The sequence below is a fragment of the Lissotriton helveticus genome, chromosome 5_1 (assembly GCF_964261635.1).
Source record: "Lissotriton helveticus chromosome 5_1, aLisHel1.1, whole genome shotgun sequence".
Lineage (NCBI taxonomy): Eukaryota > Metazoa > Chordata > Amphibia > Caudata > Salamandridae > Lissotriton > Lissotriton helveticus.
The window spans coordinates 487,948,988-487,969,426 of NC_136065.1; positions in this window are offsets into that span (position 1 = coordinate 487,948,988).

The window sequence follows — 20,439 nt, forward strand, 5'->3', positions numbered from 1 at the left end:
ACCTGTCTGTAACGCAACCTTGTGCCGCTTACTGGAGGTACCTGGTGGGCTAGTTGGACCCTAGGGACCCCCCAGGATTCAAAGGGACTTAATTCCCCAACTTAAAACACGCCACCGGGTGCGTTTGCACAATGGTTTCAAATATGGTACTTCATATTTTATAATGAGTGTTGAAAAGTTATACTAGTGTATGATAAGATGTATAAGATTGTCACTTGGATGATGGCATCAGTGATGGCATTTGAGATGTCATCAGTAATGTCATCAGTGATGTCACTGACCATGTCAGGAATGATGTAATATGCGACATCATCAGCAGTGAATTGTGGGTGCGCGAGTTATAGTTGGTACAACTAACTATAACGGGGGAATTTCAATGGTTTTGTACGAGTGAAATGTCCAACTAACTAAAACACCCCTAAAACCTATGGTTTTTTCAGTGAATTTCTAAGGTTTTTAAAATGCTAATTCCTAACTATAACATGTCTGAAACCTATGGTTTTTTCAGTGAATTGCGAAGGTTTTTAAAATGCTAATTCCTAACTATAACATGTCTGAAACCTATGGTTTTTTCAGTGAATTTCAAAGGTTTTGTAAATGACAATTTTTAAATGTATTAATAATTATATTTATTTTTTTATACTGATTTACAATTTCTTTTAAAACTATTTATTTGTAGATATTTTATTTTTTAAATTACATTATATTTACATTCTACATTACATTGCAAAATATACTTTCTGGTGAAAACCAGACAATGGATTCCTATGGAAGGAAATACAAGTTTACTAGTAAGTATGGTTAGAATTACTTTTCAGGGTCAGTGCTGGGCTAAAACATGCAGCACTGGGTTCTCTCCTGATAACAGGTGAGTAAATCGGAATTCGTTGTTCGGATGATTTTAGGTGAATATTTAAAAGTTGCAAAACTCCACACTTACAAGAATTTCAAAGTGAAACCAGTCAATGTTAGCCGACGGAAGGAAATTCAAGTTACTGGTAAGTATGGTTAGAATTACTTTTCAGGATCAGTACTGGGCTCATAAATGCTGCACTGAGGTCTCCTGATAACAGGTGAGTAAATCGGAATTTGTAGTACATCCAGTAAACGCCACAGAGCTGCGTAGCAGAAAGATGTAAAAAGGGAGATGGCCTGTACCACCTGTCTGCAACTCAGCGCAGTGGCGCCTCCTGGAAGCACCTGGTGGGTACTTGGCCCCCATGGTCCCTCAAGTTTGAAATGGAATTTTTTCCCCAACTTAAAACGCGCCACAGGGCGTGTTTGCACACATCACGTCAGGCCCTTCCCTCCCTTTACCACTGTGTAAACGCACCCTGTGAATGTTCTAAGTTGAGAGATTAAGTCCCCTTCAATCCTAAGGGTTCGTAGGGTCAAACTAGCCCACTAAGTACCTTCAATAAGCGTCACAGAGCTGCTTTGCAATGAGGTGTAAAAAGGGGCATGGCCTCTGAACACCTGTCTGCAACGCGGTTCCCTGGCGCATACTGGACATACATGTTGGGCTATTTGGCCCTCAGGGACCCTCAGTATTGAAAGAGAATTAATTCCACAACTTAAAACAAGCGAAATGCCGCCGAGACGCTGAACCGTTTACCGACAAGGGTGCTGATCTACAAGCTCTGAAATATATAAACATAGCACCACTAATTTTGGTGTTTGCGACCGACGAATCCATCATTATTGTTCACAAGGCTTTATATTTATTTCTCTGAGGAAGCTATTGGAAATATAAATACGCTCACTGCTTTTCCATGTGGAAACTATCCTATCCTAATGTCTGAAAATAACGTATCTAAAGAATAAAATTTGCCCTGAAGAAGTCCGTAAGGACGAAAAGCGTTGGCTACACTGTGGTTGATTACCTCGAGTTTTTTATAAAAAAGAAGAAGTTTTGAATAAAGAAGTCACACTACGACCTGCTCCTTCTGCTTTCCTGAAAAATGTATGTGTTTGTAAATATTCTTATCACTAAATGGAGTGCAGGAGCATTGTGTGTTAAATTACAAGTTTCTAAAAACCCACTCTGTGATTCCTACATCTACACACACATCTAAACACTTACCTATAGATTCACTAATACATGCTAACAAAGATCAATAGAACACTTTTAAATATACTTATACACCTACATCAACATTACACACTAGCACACATCCTTTTCACTTATGCAGTCATCCTACTCACTTATGCAAATAATTGATCATACTTATATTTACTAAGCTATACACTTACACAAACACCAATTTATTTATTCATGTAGATAGTTACTCATACTTAGTGTGTTATAAAATCACTATTACAAGTATACAATTATCCATACATCACTCATACAATCACTGAGTCTTATGAATACTTATTTATATACAACAACTGCCATATACACTGCCTTTTGTATTTGTAGTTTGTTGGACATGTATCATTGAGAAATATATTTACTCATCACCACACCCATAAAGAGATTCACTCACCCAAACAACTGTTTCCACATACAGTCTTAACCTCATAAACCTACTAAATCAACTATTTACACATCTTTGGACAGTCACACACCTCCCTCCCAACCACACACACATTCATTCACTATCCCATAGAAATACTCACTTAACTAATTAATAACTAATATAGGCTTTCACATAGCTAGTAACCAACTTATGCAGTAGTTTACACAACAAGAGATAGAGTGATACAGGTATTCACACAGTTTAATCACTATCCCATATATTTAGTGAGACACTTTAAATTCGTCACTTAGACAGTCAATCACATTGCTACTAAATCCTCCATTCAGACACTTATACATCCACCCAGTCTTCAGGGCAGATTGCTATATATATATAATACTTATTTAAATATCGAACCAAACCACAGTCACTGGATGATGTCATCAGTGATGTCATTAGCGATGTCATTTGAGATGTCATCAGTGATGTCACTGACCATGTCGTGAATGATGTAATATGTGACATCATCAGTAGTGGATTGTGGGCGCGCAAGTTATAGTTTGTACAACTAACTATAACCGGGGAATTTCAATGGTTTTGTGCGAGTGAAATGTTAAACTAACTATAACACCCCTAAAACCTATTGTTTTTTCAGTGAATATATATATATATATATTCTCACACCAGCTTTTTTCCTCCAAAAGAAGCCGACTTGAGCCCAGTTCCATTCAGCATGAAATTTATTTAAACAAAAATGACAAACAAACGCCAGACGCATTTCGGTGCCGCCGCACCAAGTCACGGGTAATTTTGGTTTGTACATTGTGAAATTTAAAGTGCTCAATAAACATAAAAATAGAAGTAGGACTACCTGTCCCAACACAAGTATGAAAGTTGGCAGCCATTTTAGAATGTCACAAAAACTTTAGAAGTATTATACAGGTGTTTAAATGCGAGTATTATATACGGTCTCATGATTGTCTCTGCTGACAAACAAGTTCCAAAGAGGTTCATTTACCTATTAAATTTCATAAATTAAATGCAATGAAATAAAATGCAATTTTCGGTGATCCCGCCTATAACAGTGCCATGCTATATATTTTACAAAGTGCTCAAGCGCTACCGGCATTTCGATTCAATTCTGCCCAAGTGGGCAACTCTCGCGTGCACAATAAATTAGTGCATGCCTGACACAATCATTTGCATTAAAGCACTTGTATTCAATTTTTCGTGCATGCTGCACCCAATGTTAGCAATAAGCACTGTATTCCTATGCAATTCAGCCCAAGTGGGCAATAATACCGTGTTGAACCAATTTTTAGAAAAGGAAAAAAAATCATGTATTGCACCATATTATCGTGAAAATATAATAACTCTCCACATAATTCACAAACATTGTTCATTTCATTTGGGCTGTTCTTTGTTGTTCAACCTTTTTGTGTGCTGACAGTGTGTCTGCTACAAAAAATTATAAAAATGTGTGATCACTGTGATGTAAGTGCACGTTAAAAACCAAACAATAGCTTCCAAATTTACAGAACTCAAAATTATTATTATATTAATATCTGAACTTTTCGGTACACATCAAATACAATACGTATCATTCAACATTTTCAACCTAAATAGATAGACATTTCCTCGTCCTTATTTAATCCTAAAGATTGTACTGTGTCATATTTGAGAATGATTCTGGACTCCAGCTGTCGCAACTCTCTGACTCTATCCCCTCCCCTCTACGATTTAGGAATCCTATCAAGGGCACAGAACTGCAACATGTTGACATTCGCATGATGCAGTTCTTTGAAATGTCTTGCAATGGGATATTGTTTATCCTCATTGGTATGCTCTAAGACTCGTTTTTTGACCTGGTGTATAGTGCTTCCAATATATACAAGTGGACAGGGGCAACGTAAAGCGTAAACACAAAAATTTGATTTGCATGTTAAATGCTTTTGAATCGTGAACGGTTTCTGATTTTTGGAAAGGTGAGTTATGTCCTATTTACACTGTTTTTGCATGCCTTGCATGATAAAGATAAAGAGTTCTCTCCTTCCTTTATAGTGTTACTGCAAAGCATATATTTCAATGCCAAGCATTTTCTGAAGGTGATGTTTGGTTGACTCTCTACTGACTTTTTTAATATTGGATCAAGTTCTAAAACATGCCAATATTTCTTAAGGCTTTTTCTCACCTGTCATGACTGATTTGAATATGCAGTGATGAACCTGATAGGTTTGTCTTTCTCTCTTTGTAAAGGTTTAGGTTTCAGGAGATCTTCACTCAAAACAGATTTAATTTTGGTGCAAGCTTGTTTTACCACCTTATTTGAGTATCCCCTCTCCAAAAATCTTCCCTTCATGTTGGCCATTTCTTTTTCAAATTCTGATTCTGTGCCACAGTTTCTTTTTGCCCATAATAGCTCCCCATACGGTATGCTACAGATCAGGTTTTTACGGGCTTGGCGACGTCGCCACGAAGTGGGGAGGAGCTGCGAGCCGTATTGTAGCGAGTTTCTGGCTCATGCTGGAAAAATTCTTCTTTGCTCGTGCATTTCCAGTGCTTTATTTTATAAGCTGAATGGTAATTGGTCCTCGCGGTGCTGTTTTTTTAGTTGTCTTCATGTGATAGGGCATATGTAATGTTCGTCCGCCATTTTTGGCATTTTCTGTGCGGTTTCGCGCATGGCAGACCATTAATTTTAATTAGGAGCTGTCAGAGTGCCCTTCTAATGCAATCCAGATGGTGGGAGCGCGTTCACCATCCTGCATTGCATGTATAGGGCGCGTGTTCGTCTGCAGCCTTTTTGTGGCTGAAAAAGAGGCAGATTTGATAAAGATCCTAGTGACAGTTACAAATATAGTAGTGGGAGACACAGCAGAATCCTGCATACTAGGACTGACCGGTAAGCACAAGAAGCAAATAGTACAATCCAGATTTTTTTATTTAGCTCCGATACTGGCAAAACGTTCAATCACGATGCGGTGGAAATCTGCGCTACCCTCTGCAATGCTCACCTAGCATGGTGACGTGGTTAGATGCCAATACAAAGCAATCAACATGTTTTGAACTGCACACACATCTTAATGCACATCCACCATATCCCGCGAGAGAAATCAGATACATCTGAAATTTGAGTTATGTAAGTAGGCTACAGAAATATAGAACAATCAATAAAAACCCTGGAGGCTCTGCAAGCGTGCCTCGTTTGCCGTTCTGTAAATGTAATATTAAGAACACTAAATGCCAAGGAATTACAGCAAAAAATATTAATAACATCGATGTTTGCATTAGCAATACCAGCAGTGAGCAGCCCTGCAGATTAGATCAGCACAGATCAGGCTTCAGTGCCAGGCAGCGGCTGCTTGCAGACCCAAGAAGGATGAAGACACAGAGCAGCCCTGCAGATTAGATCAGCACAGATCAGGCTTCAGTGCCAGGCAGCGTCTGCTTGCATACCCAAGAAGGATGAAGACACAGAGCAGCCCTGCAGATTAGATCAGCACAGATCAGGCTTCAGTGGTAGGCATTGGCTGCTTGCAGACCCAAGAAGGATGAAGACACAGAGCAGCCCTGCAGATTAGATCAGCACAGATCAGGCTTCAGTGGTAGGCAGCGGCTGCTTGAAGACCCAAGAAGGATGAAGACACAGAGCAGCCCTGCAGATTAGATCAGCACAGATCAGGCTTCAGTGCCAGGCAGCGGCTGCTTGCAGACCCAAGAAGGATGAAGACACAGAGCAGCCCTACAGATTAGATCAGCACAGATCAGGCTTCAGTGCCAGGCAGCGGCTGCTTGCAGACCCAAGAAGGATGAAGATACAGAGCAGCCCTGCAGATTAGATCAGCACAGATCAGGCTTCAGTGCCAGGCAGCGGCTGCTTGCAGACCCAAGAAGGATGAAGACACAGAGCAGCCCTGCAGATTAGATCAGCACAGATCAGGCTTCAGTGCCAGGCAGCGGCTGCTTGCAGACCCAAGAAGGATGAAGACACAGAGCAGCCCTGCAGATTAGATCAGCACAGATCAGGCTTCAGTGCAGGCAGCGGCTGCTTGCAGACCCAAGAAGGATGAAGATACAGAGCAGCCCTGCACTATAGATCAGCACAGATCGGCAGTGCGTGTCTGCCGTGCTGTTGTGAAGGGAACTAGGCTTCAGTGGTAGGCAGCGGCTGCTTGCAGACCCAAGAAGGATGAAGATACAGAGCAGCCCTGCACATTAGATCGGCACAGATCGGCAGTGCGGCATGTGCGTGTCTGCCGTGCTGTTGTGAAGGGAACTAGGCTTCAGTGGTAGGCAGCGGCTGCTTGCAGACCCAAGAAGGATGAAGACACAGAGCAGCCCTGCAGATTAGATCAGCACAGATCAGGCTTCAGTGGTAGGCATTGGCTGCTTGCAGACCCAAGAAGGATGAAGACACAGAGCAGCCATGCAGATTAGATCAGCACAGATCAGGCTTCAGTGCCAGGCAGCGGCTGCTTGCAGACCCAAGAAGGATGAAGACACAGAGCAGCCCTGCAGATTAGATCAGCACAGATCAGGCTTCAGTGGTAGGCAGCGGCTGCTTGCAGACCCAAGAAGGATGAAGACACAGAGCAGCCCTGCTGATTAGATCAGCACAGATAAGGCATCAGTGCCAGGCAGCGGCTGCTTGCAGACCCAAGAAGGATGAAGACACAGAGCAGCCCTGCAGATTAGATCAGCACAGATCAGGCTTCAGTGCCAGGCAGCGTCTGCTTGCAGACCCAAGAAGGATGAAGACACAGAGCAGCCCTGCAGATTAGATCAGCACAGATCAGGCTTCAGTGCCAGGCAGCGGCTGCTTGCAGACCCAAGAAGGATGAAGATACAGAGCAGCCCTGCACATTAGATCAGCACAGATCGGCAGTGCGGCATGTGCGTGTCTGCCGTGCTGTTGTGAAGGAAACTAGGCTTCAGTGGTAGGCAGCGGCTGCTTGCAGACCCAAGAAGGATGAAGACACAGAGCAGCCCTGCAGATTAGATCAGCACAGATCAGGCTTCAGTGGTAGGCATTGGCTGCTTGCAGACCCAAGAAGGATGAAGACACAGAGCAGCCATGCTGATTAGATCAGCACAGATCAGGCTTCAGTGCCAGGCAGCGGCTGCTTGCAGACCCAAGAAGGATGAAGACACAGAGCAGCCCTGCAGATTAGATCAGCACAGATCAGGCTTCAGTGGTAGGCAGCGGCTGCTTGCAGACCCAAGAAGGATGAAGACACAGAGCAGCCCTGCAGATTAGATCAGCACAGATCAGGCTTCAGTGCCAGGCAGCGGCTGCTTGCAGACCCAAGAAGGATGAAGACACAGAGCAGCCCTGCAGATTAGATCAGCACAGATCAGGCTTCAGTGCCAGGCAGCGGCTGCTTGCAGACCCAAGAAGGATGAAGATACAGAGCAGCCCTGCAGATTAGATCAGCACAGATCAGGCTCCAGTGCCAGGCAGCGGCTGCTTGCAGGCCCAAGAAGGATGAAGACACAGAGCAGCCCTGCAGATTAGATCAGCACAGATCAGGCTTCAGTGCCAGGCAGCGGCTGCTTGCAGACCCAAGAAGGATGAAGACACAGAGCAGCCCTGCAGATTAGATCAGCACAGATCAGGCTTCACTGCCAGGCAGCGTCTGCTTGCAGACCCAAGAAGGATGAAGACACAGAGCAGCCCTGCAGATTAGATCACCACAGATCAGGCTTCAGTGCCAGGCAGCGGCTGCTTGCAGACCCAAGAAGGATGAAGATACAGAGCAGCCCTGCACATTAGATCAGCACAGATCGGCAGTGCGGCATGTGCGTGTCTGCCGTGCTGTTGTGAAGGGAACTAGGCTTCAGTGGTAGGCAGCGGCTGCTTGCAGACCCAAGAAGGATGAAGACACAGAGCAGCCTTGCAGATTAGATCAGCACAGATCAGGCTTCAGTGGTAGGCATTGGCTGCTTGCAGACCCAAGAAGGATGAAGACACAGAGCAGCCATGCAGATTAGATCAGCACAGATCAGGCTTCAGTGCCAGGCAGCAGCTGCTTGCAGACCCAAGAAGGATGAAGACACAGAGCAGCCCTGCAGATTAGATCAGCACAGATCAGGCTTCAGTGGTAGGCATTGGCTGCTTGCAGACCCAAGAAGGATGAAGACACAGAGCAGCCACACAATCATACACGACACACACATAACACACACACACCACACACACACCACTCTCTCACCACCACATACTCATCACCACTCACCACAACACACTCACTACCACAGACTCACCCCCACAGACCCACTCCCACAGACTCACCCCCACAGACTCACCCCCACAGACTCACCTCCACAGACTCACCACTACAAACACAAACACACACACAAACACACACACAACAACTTAACACCAGCCATCAGTGCACCCTTTCACCAGGGCCAAACACCACCAGCCATCAATGCACTTTTTCACCAAGCACAAACACCATCAGGCGTACAACACCAGGCAGCCGTCAGTGCATCCTTTTACAAGGCGCACTCACCAGCAACCGTCAGTGCACTCTTTCACCAAACACACACACCATCAGCCATCTGTGCACTGTTTTACTAAGTACACATCCACCAACCGTCAGTGCACCCTTCCACTAGGCACACACACCTCCAGGCGCCAGTGCACTTTTCCACCAAACACACACACCACCAGCCATCAGTGCACGCATCAATTGTTAACGCATCCACAATTAACTTTTGCAGCAATCGCAGTATGGTACACTTTACTTTTAAACATATTCATCTAAAGCACAGCATGACACCATTGGTAAAATTACAATCCAACTCACATAATACCACTACACACCACATGCACACACTCCATCACACATGGCGAAAAGACATTGCCATTTACAATTCCATTAGCTCAAAATCAAATAAATCCGAGCCCGATTGCATTTCTAATGCTTGTTTGGATGGCAACTGGCTGCATGCAACAAGCTGTTCCCAGTAGTTGGCTTCCGAAACAGCTGGCTTATAAGTCTGCCTTGTTCAACATTAACAACCACATCTAGAAATTTGATAGTTTGTTTTTCTATAGTGCTTGTGAATCTAAAATTACAATAATTTATGTTCAGCTCGGCGACAAATCGCATGGCCTCTTCTCTTTTGCCCTTCCAAATGCAGAAAACATCATCTATATACCTTTCCCAGAGGACCACATTCTGGGTAAAGGCCAAGATGTCGCCAAGGGAAGTTTTTGGAGAGGGGATACTCAAATAAGGTGGTAAAACAAGCTTGCGCCAAAGTTAAATCTGTTTAGCATTGAAAGATATGCTTTGCAGTAACACTATAAAGGAAGGAGAGAACTCGAGAACGATAAAGGAATTCTTTACCTGTAAGGCATGCAAGGCATGCAAAAAAAGTGTAAATAGGAAAGAACTCACCTTGTCCAAAAATCAGAAACCGTTCACCATTCAAAAGCATTTAAGATGCAAATCAGATTTTTGTGTTTACGCTTTACGTTACCCCTGCCCACTTGTATATATTGGAAGCACTATACACCAGGTCAAAAACCAAGTCTCAGAGCATACTAGGGCAATCATCAATGAGAATAAATAATATCCCATTGCAAAACATTTCAAAGAACTGCATCATAAGAATGTCAACATGTTGCAGTTCTGTGCCCTTGATAGGATTCCTAAATCAACAGCTGGAGTCCAGAATGATCATCAAATATGACACAGTACAACCTTTAGGATTAAATAAGGATGAGTAAATGTCTATCCATTTAGGTTGAAAATGTTGAATGATCCGTGTTGTATTTGCTGTGTACCGAAAAGTTTAGATATTGATATAATAATAATTTTGTCTTCTGTAAATTTGGAAGCTATAGTTTGGTTTTTAATGTGCACTTACATCACAGTGATCACACATTGTTATAATTTTTTGTAGGAGACACACTGTCAGCACACAAAAAGGATGAACATATTGCTAACATTGGGTGCAGCATGCACGACAAATTGAATATAAGTGCTGTAATGCAATTGATTGTGTCAGGCATGCACTAATTCATTTTGCACGTGAGATTGCCCACTTGGGCAGAATTGAATCGAAATGCCGGTAGCGCTTGAGCACTTTGTAAAATATATAGCATGGGATCGCCGAAAATTACATTTTATTTCATTGCATTTAATTTATGACATTTAATAATTAAATGAACCTCATTGGAACTTGTTTGTCAGCACAGACAATCGTGAGACTGTATATAATACTCACATTTAAACACTTGTTTAATACTTCTAAAGTTTTTGTGACATTCTAAGATGGCTGCCAACTTTCATAAGCATTAACTTGTGTTGGGACAGCTAGTTCTACTTCTATTTTTATGTTTATTGAGCACTTTAATTTTCACAATGTACAAACCAAAATTACCTGTGACCAAGGTGCGGCTGCACCGAAACACATCGGGCGTTTGTTTGTCATTTTTGTTTAAATAAATTTCACGCTGAATGGAACTGGGCTCGATTCGGCCTCTTTTGGAGGAAAGAAGATGGTGTGAGAATTAAAAGAGGATCGCCTCCTCGCTCGAGCCCGCCATCATCAAGGGGCCTGGAGATCGGCGAACCTTGTCTAAATATATATATATATATATATATATTCACTGAAAAAACCATAGGTTATAGACCATATATAGTTAGGAATTAGCATTTACAAAACCTTGAAAATTCACTGAAAAAACCATAGGTTATAGACCATATATAGTTAGGAATTAGCATTTAAAAAACCTTATTTTACTCACACAAAACCAATGAAATTCCATATATAGTTAGTTGCACTAACTATATATCGCGCACCCGCAATCCACTGCTGATGATGTCACATATTACATCATTCATGACATGGTCAGTGACATCACTGATGACCTCACTGATGACATCTCAAATGACATCACTGATGACATCACTGATGACATCATCCAGTGACTGTGTGTTTCTGTAAAGTTTAAATATGTTTTACATATTGAAGAATGAGAGGATATATAAGTGTCTGGATGAAAGATTCAGTAGGTGCGTGACTGACTGTATGATTGAGTGATTAAATGTGTCTTACTGAATGCATGGGTTAGTGACTAAACTGTCTAAATGTGGGCAACAGTATGTCTGGTGTGTAAGCTACTGCATGTGTTGATCAGTAGCTATACGACAGGCTATATGTGTTATTGATTGGTTGCCCGAGTATTTGTATGGGAGACTGAGTGTGTGTGTAGGTAGCTGGCATATATAAATGACTATACATAAGAGCCACTAATTGTGCGAGTGGCTGTATGGATCATTGTGTACTTGTATCAGTAATTGTGTACCAAAGTAAGTATATGTTAGTATATGTTTGAATAAGTAAGGTGTTTTGTGTATAACTGTATAGTTGAGGAAATGGAAGTGTGATTGAATCTTTGCATGACTGACTAGATGTGTGAGTAACTCAATGGATGAGTGGCAGAATGTGAGTGTCTGTATAGGTATTTGAGTGCAGATGATAGTGTTGTATTGATGAGTGACTATATGTATGAGTAATTCTATGGGTAAATGAGTGGATGTGTGTATAGACCTAGGAATCAGTGTGTGCATATGTAGTAACTGGTATTGGTGTGTCAATGACTTCAAGAATGGTTGTCTGTGTTTAACACTGGGTGTATCAAAGGTAATATTAGAGTGTGAGGACGTGCATCGTATTATCACATGAATGATATCATCAGTGTTGTGATCAGTGATGTCAATTGAGATGTCATCAGTGATGTCATCAGTGATGTCATTTGAGATGTCATCAGTGATGTCACTGACCATGTCATGAATGATGTAATATGTGACATCATCAGCAGTGGATTGCGGGTGCGCGATATATAGTTAGTGCAACTAACTATATATGGAATTTCATTGGTTTTGTGTGAGTAAAATAAGGTTTTTTAAATGCTAATTCCTAACTATATATGGTCTATAACCTATGGTTTTTTCAGTGAATTTTCAAGGTTTTGTAAATGCTAATTCCTAACTATATATGGTCTATAACCTATGGTTTTTTCAGTGAATTTCAATGGTTTTTTAATAGCAAATATCATAAGCTGTCGAATGTCAAGTACGTGGTAAGTGAAAACATTTTCGTGTTTATGCACACTGATCTGCTTTGAATGGTGCCCCCCCCCTCATTTCTATTAGGAGTACTGTCTCTTTGCAGATAGTGAAAGGTAGTTAACGCAGGCCTTTGCCCCCATTGTAATCCGTCGTGCCTGCTTCTCTCTCCATTTGATTGATTGTTATCCAAGTATTTACTGTTTTAGAATTAGTTCTCTTTGGTTCATTCTCTATTTACAAACAAACACAGAGTCGCAATACTCTGTTTAGTCTTTGCAGATAACGAAAAATCGTGTAAAAAAAAAGAAAAGGAATCGAGCAAAATCAGTAGGCCACTAATGGGATCTCTTTTTGACCTCGCTAAAATAGAAACATTAGGAACAACCCCTCATGACAAATACAAAACGAGTGAGATGAACTGAACTCCACACAATGATGGCTGCAAAACAGCTCGGCTCCGCCACCCACCCCGCCCAAAATAACGATAAAGAGCGGCTGCCATGATTGGTTGCGGAATGGCCACAACGGAGCTACGAAATGGTGCTGCTCTCATGCTAACCCCAGCTTCGGTCTGAAACATCCAGAAACACTGTAGACTACCAATTCGATCAGTTCCGGTAGCGCCCCAATGTAACCCGGTAGAGAAGAACTAGCCCTCCCCTCTTTGACTGATGGTTCTTGTTGCCTGTCCCTTCTGTTGTCATTTAACAGAACTATTTAGCCTGCTGAAAGGGGTTGTGTTTCGACCGCTGGTTGGTGGAGACATTTTGACTATATTCTGGACCTGCGTTGTCGCGTAATGCGTCATATGACGCGAAGCGTTAGCGCATCCGGAAGTCATCCGGGGCGCGCAGCGCGTAACGTAAGCATAACAAGTCATGTGACTTGTTAATAAAACTTTTCATTGGTTCATTTTACTTTTCTTATTCTAATGATGAAAGCCTTGGTCATATCACCTAAAAATTACGCTTTTAATTACTTCCGAACATTATTTTCTCTTAAATATATGTTATAATGTTCCAGGCTAATGTACTTTCCCGGAAATTTTACAACTGTCCTGCAAGTAAAATATATTCTTTTTTCGAGAAAAAGAGCGTTTCTTCGTCCCATGACGGAGCCGTTGAGCAAAAGAGGGTCGACCTGCTGTCTTAGTCGCCGATACGCCTGAATATGAGATTCTTATCAATCACTTTATGTTGCAGGAATAGAAAACACAACAGCCCTTGACCATTTATCTTTACTGCGTTCCTTCGTATTATACCTTTTACCCTTCATGTAATTGGTCTGCTTTATTTCACTTGCCTTTTAATGATTCTAAAACAGTGACTATTATTAAAAACTTTACCAATGTATACACTACTACCATGTTTTCTTTTAAAAACCTTTATTGTGAAAATTTCATTATACAAATACGAGCCTATAACCACGTGGGCCTGCCACGGAGCAAACTGTAATCGTATATGATGAATAGACATTTACACTGTAGAGGAACGTAACGGGCGGGCCATTAGGTTGCAAAAACTAAGGTGTCTAACAGTTACGGAATCGGTGGACGTACATTTTATAATTAAAATACAACAGGGCCAGTTACAATAAAATTATCTAGATATACATTTGCGGGCAAGTACCATGGGTGACGTTAATTCGAATTTTCAACAGTACAGTAATCAATAACACATCAGAACTTAATATCAATAGGGATGTCGAAATATTCAATCAATTCTCGTCCCCGCCCGCCATGTGCTTCAAAACTGCATACGTATCTCGTGATTTCAAGGTTCTGCAACCAGTACACAACAAGGAGTTACGAGTCCCATTTATTCCGGCGCCATTTTGGGCGAGGACGGGCAGGTCCAGGATATAGTCAAAATGTCTCTACCAACCATCGACTATGATGATGTTCATATGCTGTATTTATTAGAGTAACACTCATCTGCCCACATGAAATTAATTTACCACAATCTAAACATGTCATTTTAATCTTTCCAAAGTTCTTCTAAATATTTGGGACCGTTTCCCTTGCCTCTGAAGCTCTCAGTGCCACTTCTTTGATGAATGTACTAGCAGGTCAGGGGTTCTCCTCCAAATCTCTCTTTTATGCAGCACTATAATTAATTGGTGCCACCTCTCCATATGACGATGCATGGTATAGTTACCACAACTATATTTTTTTTCGGTTCCTCTGGAGAGTTCATCGTGGCAGATGAAGCGTGTAACATACCGGGCATTTACCTTTTTTTGCATGTACAGGAAAGGAAAAAAAAATCGAGCGTCCGAGTTCTAAGGTGTCCCAGGGCCATTTTAGTGGACCAGGCCCAAATCCAAAGAACAGGCCGCCATTTTGAGAGTCCTCTTGCAGCCGCCTGTCGCTGTAGCATCAAGAGCAGCCGAAACTCAGCTGAATGGCAACTGAAACGGTAAATGGGCGCCCCACTACATTTCAGCATTGTAGGATGACCACACCAGTACAGCAACTTGCTAGACATCACCTCGGTGCCATCCGGATCTCGGCGCCCCACTGCAGATGAAGTGCCTCTCAACTATGAAACCACCACGGTGACATCCGGAGCTTGGCGCGTTGTGCTGCCTTCGGCCTATTCGCACATCGGTCCGCTACTGACGCCATCTCACAGGCTAATGGGGTGACCCACGCCGAGTTTCAGCATTGTAGGATGACCACACCAACTTGCTAGACATCACCTCGGTGCCATCCGAATCTTGGCATCTCAACGCCTAGTGGTATCTTCCATACAGAAAATATTGTTACGCTGCCTTTGGCCCCATTCGCACATCAGTCCGCAACTTAGACATCACCTCGATGCCATCCGGATCTTGGCATCTCAGCGCCTTGTGGTGTCAGTCAGAAAATATTGTTGCGCTGCCTTTGGCCCCATTCGCACATCAGTCCGCTACTGACACCATCTCACAGGCCAATAGGGCGCCCCACGCCGACTTTTACCATTGTACGATGGCCACACCAGTGGCACAACTTGCTAGACATCACCTCGGTGCCATCCGAATCTTGGCATCTCAACGCCTAGTGGTATCTTCCATACAGAAAATCTTGTTACGCTACCTTTGGCCCCATTCGCACATCGGTCCGCAACTTAGACATCACCTCGGTGCCATCCGGATCTTGGCATCTCAGCGCCTTGTGGTGTATTCTCTTCAGAAAATATTGTTGAGCTGCCTTTGGCCCCATTCGCACATCGGTCCGCAACTTACACATCACCTCGGTGCCATCCGGATCTTGGCATCTCAGCGCCTTGTGGTGTCTTCTACTCCGAAAATATAGTAGAAAATATTGTTGCGCTGCCTTTGGCCCCATTCACACATCAGTCCGCTACTGACACCATCTCACAGGCCAACAGGGCGCCCCACGCCGACTTTTACCATTGTACGATGGCCACACCAGTGCCACAACTTGCTAGACACCACCTCGGTGCCATCCGGATCTTGGCATCTCAGCGCCTTGTGGTGTCTTCAAATCAGAAAATATTGTTGCGCTGCCTTTGGCCCCATTCGCACATCGGTCCGCTGCTGACGCCATCTCACAGGCCAACGGGGCGCCCCACGCCGACTTTCAGCATTGTAGGATGGCCACACCAGTGCGGCAACTTACTAGACACCACCTCGGTGCCATCCGGATCTTGGCACGTTGTGCTGCCTTCGGCCTATTCGCACATCGGTCCGCTACTGACGCAAACTCACAGGCCAACGGGGCGCCCCACGCCGACTTTCAGCATTGTAGGATGGCCACACCAGTGCGGCAACTTACTAGACACCACCTCGGTGCCATCCGGATCTTGGCGCGTTGTGCTGCCTTCGGCCTATTCGCACATCGGTCCGCTACTGACGCAAACTCACAGGCCAACGGGGCGCCCCACGCCGACTTTCAGCATTGTTGGATGGCCACACCAGTGCGGCAACTTACTAGACACCACCTCGGTGCCATCCGGATCTTGGCGCGTTGTGCTGCCTTCGGCCTATTCGCACATCGGTCCGCTACTGACGCAAACTCACAGGCCAACGGGGCGCCCCACGCCGACTTTCACCATTGTTGGATAGCCACACCAGTGCGGCAACTTACTAGACACCACCTCGGTGCCATCCGGATCTTGGCGCGTTGTGCTGCCTTCGGCCTATTCGCACATCGGTCCGCTACTGACGCAAACTCACAGGCCAACGGGGCGCCCCACGCCGACTTTCAGCATTGTAGGATGGCCACACCAGTGCTGCAACTTGCTGGACACCACCTCGGTGCCATCCGGATCTTGGCGCGTTGTATTGCCTTCGGCCTATTCGCACATCGGTCCGCTACTGACGCCGCCTCACGTGCCAACGTATTTTCTCCGCATTTTATACCCTATGCCGCATAACAGGTCATGTGACTTGTTTATAAAACTTTTCATTGGTTCATTTTACTTTTGGTTTCCTAATGATGGAAGGCTTGATCATGTGACCTAAAAACAACACTTTTCATAGGATGAAAACTTTTTTTTTTTCCCAAACGATGAAAGCCCCACCTTGTTTCTGGATGTTTCAGACTGAAGCTGGCGTCAGCATGAAAGCACCACCATCTCGTAGCTCAGTCGTGGTCATTCCGCGAGCAATCATGGCAGCCGCTCCCCACCAGAAGCCTGCAGGAGTCGGAGCCCCCAAAACTTTTGATGAATTCTCAAGGCGGAGGGGACGCTTTCGAGAATGGGGTCCAAGACCTAGCAGACAAGCGTCCGATTTCCAAGGTGTCCCAGGGCCATTTCAGTGGACCAGGCCCAAAAAGGAAACAGCCTGCCGCCATTTTGAGAGTCCTGTGACAGCCGCCTATCGCTGCACCGCAAGAGTGGGCGCAACTCAGCTGAATTGCGGCTTTTGACACAGTGGACCAAAAACGGACGGAATGGCAACTGAAACGGTAAAGGGGCGCCCCACTACAACAGATGACACTCCACCTGGAGAGGCCCGTTCACGCCGCCTCCCCCGGGGCGCTCCACGCCGTTATTCAGAGCAGCATTGTAGGATACCAAAACCAGTGCGGCAACTTACTGGACATCACCTTGGTGCCATCGTTCTGCTGCCTTGGAACTATTCGCGCAACAGTTTGCTACTGATGACCCACCCCCCCGCGACGCCCCATGCCGTTATTTGCTGGGTGGCAACTTACTAGACATCACTTTCGTGTCATCTAGATTTCGGCGCGTTCTGCTGCCTTGGAACTATTCTCACAACAGTTTGCTACTGATGACCCACCCCCCGCGACGCCCCACGCCGGAAATCTGGACGTTGTGCTGCGTTGGGACTATTCGCACAGCCGACCGCTACTTCGTTGTTTTTCCCTAAAAATGTTTATATGTTATTACTATTTTTGTTTTCTTGTATATATTTATAAATTATTAAAGTTTTATAATCTTACTACTTTGTCGGAGTGCTATATATTTTTAATGTGACACATAATTGTAAAAACTTTGATGTACAAACAGTCATCCCTGGAATCTTCCGCTTCAGGCTCGGTCCCCTCCCCAATCACAATACAGGATGGTTTTCAGATAATAGCAACGCTTCTGCTGTGACGGATCTCATCGAGTGTGGGCCTTGATCTACTATAACTCCTTTGAAGAGGGGTGATTCTTTACAGCTGTGGCCATAAACTACATCTGCAGGGCTAGCTGATACCCTAGGACCAGCCTGGACAATCGGACACAGAGGAAAAGGAGTGTCAGAGGGTGCGGTAGTGAATAGGGCGAAAGGGAGGTGTCGGGCGAGCACAGGGTGTGATTCTCAGGGAACAGCAGCGCAGATGGGGGAGGTTTATTACCCATGCATAAGACAGAGAGCGGGGGTGACCACTGCCTGGGGGAGATGCTTGCGAGGGTGGGGAGCCATGCTAAGGATCGACAGCGTGCACAGAGTGGGTCTGGTCAAGGCATCTAAAATGGCTGCCGTGCACGACAAAAGTGTGGCATTTGAAAAAAGACAAGATGGCGCAGACAATGTTTTTCAACACTTCCTGATTTCCTTCGAATCGAACGTTAACAGACGTTGGGGCATATTACCAAAGTTAAGCGATATTTATCCCTAACGATGCTTAGCAACGATTTTTTTACCGTCAGAAATTATCGCAGATAAACCTTGCTATTATCAAGGTTTATCGGAAATACGATAAAAAACGACCGCAATGCATTAATATCGCTGAAAACTCAGCGATATTCATGCATTACCGAGCTAATGCTCTTAGCCATTTTATCCACCTCCCATTGGATAACATGGCTAAGAACTGCTCAGGGCAGGTGGTAGCTTTTGGAGATATTCGCCCTTATCTCGAATATTTCCAAAAGTTGATAATAGGAGATAGCGATGTTAGCGACTGTTTCCAGTCGCTAACATCTTGGCATGCCCACTTTGCATGTCATTAGTGATAAATATCACTCACATGCAAAGTGGGGCCCAAGATGGTCGCTATCTTCTACTAGCCATCGCTAACTGGTGTTAGCAACAGCTAGGTAATACACATATAATTTTATTTCCGCGAAGCGGAGCGCTGTTACAGATATATATCTTGTTTCTGAACGTTAATTTCTCAAAATGCACTGAAGCACATATATTGAGACCTAGCAAAGGCACATCGGGCTACCAGTCCCTACAATTTTGCCAAGTTTCGTGCAAATCCATTCAGCTGTTCGATCCTACCGAGAGACAAGATGGCGGCCGCTACGGACTGTTTGGAATGTTTACAGACACCGGAGAGCCAATCAGCTTCGCTTCGCAAAGCTCCGTAACGCGAAAAGTACGCGAAGCGGTGCGCTGTTACAGATATATACCTTTTTTTGAACGTTAATTTCTCAAAATCCACTGGAGCACATATATTGAGATCTAGCATCGGGCTACCAGTCCCTACAATTTTGCCAAGTTTCGTGCAAATCCATTCAGCTGTTCGATTATTATTATTTTTATTTTTTTTTGCCCCGCGGGGCCCTTTTAAAACCTCCACATCAAACCTAGGGGGTGAGCGACAATGTACTATGCCCCCTTATGGTCATTTGCCCCTTCGCTTTGGCCTCCTCTTGTCTCTCGATCCTACCGAGAGACAAGATGGCGGCCGCTACGGACTGTTTGGAATGTTGACAGACGCCGGAGAACCAATCAGCTTCGCTTCACAAAGCTCCGTTGCGCGAAAAGTACGCGTAGCGGAGCGCTGCCCAGTCCGCTGTTACAGATATATATCTTTTTTTGAACATTAATTTCTCAAAATCCACTGAAGCACATATATTGAGACCTACAAAAGGCACATCGGGCTACCAGTCCCTACAATTTTGCCAAGTTTCGTGCAAATCCATTCAGCCGTTCGGGCTAAAAGTGAGGCCAACCGCCCTATGGAAATTAACATGGGAAAAACGCGTTTTGGGACCCCCCTTTTTTCTCGGCCCCCCCTTGATGAACCCCCCCAAAATTTTCAGGGGCTGCTCAGAAACAAAATGTGCCATTTTCCTGAAAATTTCAGCCAATTCCGTCCACAAACGCCAAAGTTATTAGACATAGAATTTTCAAAAAACCCATAGAGAAAAAATCCTAACTATATATACCTACTGGCGACCGCCAGTAGGTAATATATATATATATATATATATATATATATATATATATATGTACACCACCTTTTCTCCACGATCCCTTGCCCTTAGAATGAGAAAGGGAACGGACACCTCTTTGCCTCTTGTTTCATGCAAGTAAATTTCTTTATTTTTCAATCGTGCTTTGCCGCCATGACGCGCTCCAGCCCCTAGAGGCCTTGATCACATGTCGTGCTACCATTTCCCTTCGAATTTAAAGTGCCAAGTGCCATTAACAAAAGGGAAAACAGACATATCTATATATATATATATATATAT